Below are 7,139 nucleotides of genomic sequence, written 5' to 3'. Positions count from 1 at the left end.
ATATCATTCTTACTTCTGCATATTTTCAAGTTTATGATTGGCAATTGGTTAATAATTGTTTCATGAGAATGAAAGATTTTCAGTGGAGTTTCGAATAGCACATCATTTTGGAAACAGAAATAATTTCTACTACAACGCAATTTTGTGTAGTTTTGACGTTAAATACAAAGTAAATCCCTTTCTTAAGTCCACATATTTCCACGTTTAAGATAAACTATGTATCAATTGATTCATAATTATTTTTTCATGACAATTACTTTCTTGCAGATTTTCACTGCAGTTTTAAATAGCATATTGGAAACATCAGTAAAAATTTACTACCTCAAAGCGCCTTCGTATAATTCTTATGCTAGAAACTAAATAATGGCTTTCCTTTTTGAATTTTATTCGACTTTAAAATATTTACGTATGTTTATATTCCACCTAATTTTGTTCCTGTTTACGCTGTTGCAACTCCGGTGCCACGCTGTATACAATAAAAACTTCGCAGGCGCCGCCACCAATCTGCCACTCTACCAGCAGCATGCGGCGTGGTTTACCAAAACATCCAGTTAGTCCTGACAACTGAAAACATCCGAACGCCGAGGTCCTGCGACGCCCTGTAAGTTTACAGTTGCAGCGGGAAAACTGATGAAGCGAAAGCGTTATCAGTAGCGGGACGAACTGAAAGCGCTCCGCAGGTTGACGTTCATTTGTTTCGTTCGGCGCGGCACTCTACTCGTTATGGGTCCGTTTTGTTGTTCGCAGTGAAGAAGGCTGGTTGGTGTTCGAAATAATCCCACGTGTGAGATGGTGTTACGCGATACCATGGAACTGTTGTCGATTTAATTGAACATGTGCGATTTTGTGTAAAACAGATGTAAGTAAATAACCATCTGATTAAATTTTATTAGGCTAGACGGCCTGACGGCCTGAGTAAATAAATTGAGCTCGAGTTTTGGTTACTTTGCTGATGTAAGAAAATTCCTGCTTTCTGATAAATAGCCGCATGAAATTAAATAATAATTAATCCAGTAATTTTTATTACATTATAACTTCACTTTGAAAAAATAATTGTATACATTGAAGTAGATTTGGCTCCTATATTAAAATGTATGTATCTACAACATATTGAGACTGTATAGAATGAAATCGACTTTCTTTCTTACAAAAGTGACCAAAAATATTATTCAGGATCATTTCATTTTCCTCAAATTATCTTTCACAAAGTTCTCGAAATTCTCGATAATACTATCTATTTTTTAAACAAATAGTTATTAAAATTAAACAGCCTTTTCTAATTTCAGTCTTTGATTATATTCTACTTGGAAATGAGGATTAATAAATAACTAAGGATACTTCAAGAATTTCGAAAAGTTTGTGAGAGATAACTTGAAGGAAATGACGCGATTTACAAAAAAGGTCCTTTGACATTTTGCGATAAGTTTGATAGTTTCACGGAAAGAGTAGAAAAATCTTGAAATTTACTGTAAATTCAACATTGACGTAAATAACTTTTTAAAAAGTAGATTTATCATAAAATGAGAGACCTTTTTTATAGAGCGTTCAATTTCCTACAAAAGTATGTTTTGGTCTTATCAGTACACCGTAGTCGATTTTTTTTTATACAGACTAGTCGAATTTTTTCGAAATTTTATTAAACATATGTGATGCTTTTATCGATTTTGCAATAGATGATATAAAATTAAATATATTGTGCTAGATAATTAGTTAAAATACTTTTTAGTAGAATACGACTTTTTTTCGTCGAAAATATTGTTTTGTTCAAAAGGCTAAGAACCTTATACTTTATTTAGCTTTTGTAGAAACAAAGTTTAAAAGTAGTCAGTAAGAAAGGTATTCTTGTTGTCCCAATTTACCCTTTTATAACGAAAGTTAGGCAGTTAGTATACATATTTGTTTTATACCTCCTCAGATATGAGCCCAGGGATATATTAGAAATTCAAAAAGCAAAAGTACATTTCATGGATATTTCTACAAAAAATGTCTCCCACCATTACTATGTCAAATATTTCTGTCTTTAATACGATATTTATCGTGCTGTTTCGATATTTTGTTTCTGATTTTTTTTTCTGTTTATTTATTTTGCCATTAACGAAGAAAACTAAAACATTAAGTAAAATATTTTATTAGAGAAACAATAAAATTTTCTATTTTAACTTTAAAAAGTTTCAGATCAGTACATAACAATTTATTTTGACATTAATTGAAGTTGCTTTAATTATTTTATAGAAATATTTGTCAATTTTTTGGTTATCAAATTCAAAATTATACTTACCATTTTCATAAGCATAACTAAGATAAAACTACTAATGCACTAACTAATGAATATATAGGTAAACTTATTGTAGAATTTTTTTTTTTGAGGAAGGGAATAAATATTTTCCAAACGTCGACTTATGTTCAATAAAAAATATGTTTATACGTTTTCGATGTTTCCATCATTGGAAAACTACAGATCTAATTTAATACCTAGGTATATATGTAGGTATCTTTAACAGAATATTTTATTTAATGTCTTTTTTAGAGAGACAAACACACTCCAGAATGAATGAGGACAGCAACGTTCCGTAAACAAAAATAATTATTTACAAATTCGTTTGAACATACAATCAATATTTATAGACCCGTTTGATCACCTTTACGGCTAAAATTAAATATTACTTCGAATAATTTCAGTCAGCTCACGATTTCAGTTTTCAAAATGATAATATAAATGTTTCCTGTTTGTTACTGAATGCCGTTTGCGCGACTTGTCCTTTAACAATTATTGAGGCAGCAGCTCTCGTAAATTGAAATCATAACCTCCGATATGAACGATAAATTATTTATGGGTACTTGCAAAATTACCATTTAATGCTTCTAGTAAGAAATTCTACAGCATATTTCCATTTGTTACGTATAATATTAGAATTTAAACTTTAATTAGCAGAGCATATATGTTTTATTTTTTGATTTAGACATAGGTACTTTACTCTCCTACGCATTACCATCAAAACTGAAAAACAGATTTGTGCTAGAAATATAACTGCATAAAACTGAACATTTCATTAATAGGATTTTAATATTTGTTTTCAATTTTTCTAACAACTACAAACACGTTTACAGATTGAGATGTTGAAGAAATTAATTTTTCGTTTCTTTTAGAAACAAAAACTTTTAGACGTTTTGTAAATATTTATTATTTTAAATACTCAGTTGCCATCGCAATCGCTAAATATTTTGTCCTAGATATTGTGTAAATATTGATATGTTTTCACTATTCCTACGTATTATACAGGAAATTCTAAAACGAACTGTATGTACCGCAATAGAATTATGGAACAATTTAAATAAAACTAATATTTTTTTTTATACAAATGCCAAGACAGTTCGATTGTATTTTGTTTCTTGCCTTTCTTTGCGTGCATGCGATTTTCTACACAGTGATTCTAAAAATAGATTTTGATACAACCTTATCTCACGAGTACAGTAATATAGATATTGATGGGTACATCTTTATAATAACGGAGATATAACTTCAATAAACAGAAGGCAAGGAAAAACGTAAATTATTTGCTGTTTTTGTCTAGAGACTGATGGATGGCATTTCCAACATTTGGTTTAAATGAATAATATTTTAATTTTGTTTGTTGAATACAATTTAATTTAATCTACAACTGTTATTCGTTTGTTCTTAATGTATTAAACTTTTGTCCTTGCCTTCTATTTATTGAGCACTTTTGGTTATAATCTCTGTTATTATTAAAGATAAACCCATCAATATCTATATTACTGTATTCGTAAGACAACGTTCTATCCAAATCTGCAGAAATATAGAGGGTGTTGTTGTTGTTCTATTAAATTTTTTTTATTTTCATTCAGCTTTTTAGCATCACTATGTAGAAAATCAGATGCACGAAAAAACGGCAAAAAACAAAATAAAATAGACCTGTCTCAGCGTTTTTATAAAAAAAATATATTACAGTTTTATTTAATTTGTTGCATAATTTAAACATACAGGGTGTACTTTTTTTATTGACATTTTGTTCTATCTCTTGACAGAAAGGGTGGGGTAAGCAATGCATTTTTTAAGGATATCTCATAGTGTTATACTTCGATCGAAGGGTTAAGGCGTTTTACAACGGTTACATGAAAAAATCCGTAAAAAGAGACCAGATTTGTGGCAAGAGTTCAAGGAGTTGCCGACAAACGTCCATACGATTTTTTATCTGTTCGGTTATCAAACAAGAAGCAAAATTGCTGCAATTCGATGAATGATCAATTTTTTCTTCAAAATTTCATGGCATGATCCAATTGAGATGCTAACTCTTCTGCAATTTCTCGGACAGTCAATCGGCGATCTGTACGCACCAGATCGTTGACTTTCTGAACATAGAAGCCATCAGTAGAAGTCGAAGGACTTCCTGGTCGTAGATCATCTTCAACTGACTGACGATCACTTTTAAATAGTGAAGACCATTTATAATATTGCGTACCCAGAGCATCATCTCCGTAAGCTTGTTTCAAAAATTGAAATGTTTTCGTGAAAGATTTCATGCAAAATTTTACGTTTTATTTGTCATATTTTCTTCAATTTTTGAATTAACAATAAAATTCTAGAAATACATACATTTTTGCAATAAACTTATCAATTTTTGTTTAATAATGAGAGTAATTGGAACTAATACTTTCGTACTTCCGTTGAACACTAACAACACCACGCTAAAGCGAATATTTTGATTCACTTATCACATCGGAAAATCGGGAACACCCTGTATATTTTAATATTTTTATTATTTTATTTTTTCTGATTAGAATGATCTATACACGTTATATATTTGCTTTAATAGTTTGCACAGTATTTCAGTTATCTGGTGATAACCTGCAAATATAGCCAAGATTGCCATGGAACAACCACTGCGTGGGTATGTTTTCCGCTGTTAAATCTACTAAACAAATCATTCTATTCTTTAATAATAATACTATCATCCTGTTCTAGACAAAGGACGTATATTATATAAACATAAGTTTTTTTTTATTCTAAGAGCTATAATATACTCTCTATATTACTGGCATATGAACTGTATAGATATTAATGGTATATTATGGCTTTTAAAGATTCTGTTTATACCGGGTGTTTCATGAAGTTCTCCCGGCACTAATAGAGGATGTTCCTTGGGTTATTTCTAGGAAATAAGTTCATATAAACATGTGTCCGATTTGCTTTACTTATTGAGCTACACGAATTTGAAAATAAAATAATGGAAATTAATTTTCATTNAAATTGATGTTCAGCTTGCGTGAAATAGACGATGTAAACAATCCTGATGCAGTAAAATTTCTGGGAACATATTTGGATCCGAAATTGCATTGAGACAGGCACGCCCACTACCTCTGCAATAAGATCTCCAAGGGTATCTATTTAATCCGCAACTTGATTAGCAAAGTATCTCAAAAAACGTTAATTACTGCTTATCATAGCCTTATTCACTCCCAAATATCCTATGCAATCCTGATTTGGGGTCATTCACCTTCAGCTGATACCGTTTTTGTTACCAAAGAAAAGCCATTCGCATAATCAGCTTAAGAAATTATAACATTTTAACATTACCATGTACTTACAAACTCCAGTGTCTTTTGTACGTAAAAGAAAATAATAAAGAGTCGTTTACTGTCCTTAGCCAAATCCATTCTCATAATACTAGAAACAAAAATGACATAAACTTAAACTTTCATCGTTTAAGTAAAACACGTAATGGCACATCATAACTGGGCATTCAGTTTTTTAATGCATTACCAGCTCCAGTACGTCATCTCAACCCTACTTTATTTAAAAGAAAAATAAAACACTTTCTATTAACCAACGCATTTTATACTACGCAAGAATTTTTAAAAAGTGATCTCACCCTAATATGACTATCTTAGACGTAGGCTTCGCACACTTCAGTTGCATTGTTTCAGTTTTTTTCTTATTACTTTACTCATAATCTTATTTTAACATGTATCATTTACTGTTTGTTTTGTTGTCCTCTTACAAACATATTATTTTAACATTTGACAACCATTTATTGCTTGTACTTGCATTGTTTTATTACCATTTTCTTCGTTTTTTAAATTATGAACTAGTTACGTGTCAACACTGTTATACGCGTCTGTGTGCTGTGTTGTATATGTATTTTACTATTATTTTTTTCCATAATGATTTTATATAACTACTATAATTTTTTTTTGACGTGTGTAAACACTTTTTGTGTACTAACACTAATATCTATCTATCTATGTATGGAGAACATTAAACAAGAATCTGTTGTATCCATACCATCTACAGCGTGTTCAACATCTGGAGCCAGAAGATTTCCCTAGGCGGGTAGAATTTTGTCAGTGGTTGAATAATAATAGAAATTTGTATCGCTACATCTTATTTACTGATGAATCACAATTTACCAGAGACGGTATCAACAACACCCATAACATACATGCATACATACATCATGCATACATGCATACATGCATCAATGGTTGGACGTCAACCCTCATGCCACCGTAGAAAGTAATTTTCAACGTAGAGAACTCCCGCGATTGCTTGAAGATGTACCTCTGGCAAGACGATTGAGAATGTACTTGCAACATGATGGAGCTCCACCTCATATTTCCCGAATTGTCACTGCTCACCTAAATGAGCATTACCCTGTTCGCTGGATCGGTCGAGGTGGGCCACACATTTGGCCAGCTATGTCTCCAGACCTCATTCCGTTAGATTACAACATGTGGGGTTGGATGAAGGATTTGGTTTATCAAGAGAAAGTGGAAACACGCGAAGCTCTAATCCAAAGAATTGTTAATGCTGCAACGCAAATAAAAGAAAAGCACGCGAATATTAGAAATGCAACGCGAGCAATTCACAGGCGTGCTGACAAATGTATTGAAGTAGGAGGTGGAATTTTCGAAAACCTTTTAAATTAAGAATGTATGTATCACTATTACCGATGTTCTAAAAATAAAAATGAAAATTAATTTCCATTATTTTATTTTCAAATTCGTGTAGCTCAATAAGTAAAGCAAATCGGACACATGTTTATATGAACTTTTTTCCTAGAAATAACCCAAGGAACATCCTCTATTAGTGCCGGGAGAACTTCATGAAACACCCGGTATAA

At 31.4% G+C, this 7,139-nt stretch overlaps 1 protein-coding gene across 1 annotated transcript in view; it reads left to right on the top strand.

Moving 5' to 3' along the window:
* Window positions 1-570: 570 nt before the first annotated feature.
* The window catches only part of LOC108914812 (somatostatin receptor type 5-like), a 94,205-nt gene continuing 87,636 nt past the window's right edge, over window positions 571-7,139 (top strand). The window contains exon 1 of the mRNA XM_018720707.1: window positions 571-859. The gene's annotated coding sequence lies outside the window, so the exon portion shown is untranslated. The remainder of the gene's footprint in view (window positions 860-7,139) is intronic.

This window comes from Anoplophora glabripennis, unplaced genomic scaffold (genome assembly GCF_000390285.2).
Source record: "Anoplophora glabripennis isolate ALB-LARVAE unplaced genomic scaffold, Agla_2.0 scaffold19, whole genome shotgun sequence".
Taxonomy (NCBI): domain Eukaryota; kingdom Metazoa; phylum Arthropoda; class Insecta; order Coleoptera; family Cerambycidae; genus Anoplophora; species Anoplophora glabripennis.
The sequence above is the reverse complement of the archived record's forward strand: the minus strand, read 5'-3'. Positions and strand labels throughout refer to the sequence as shown.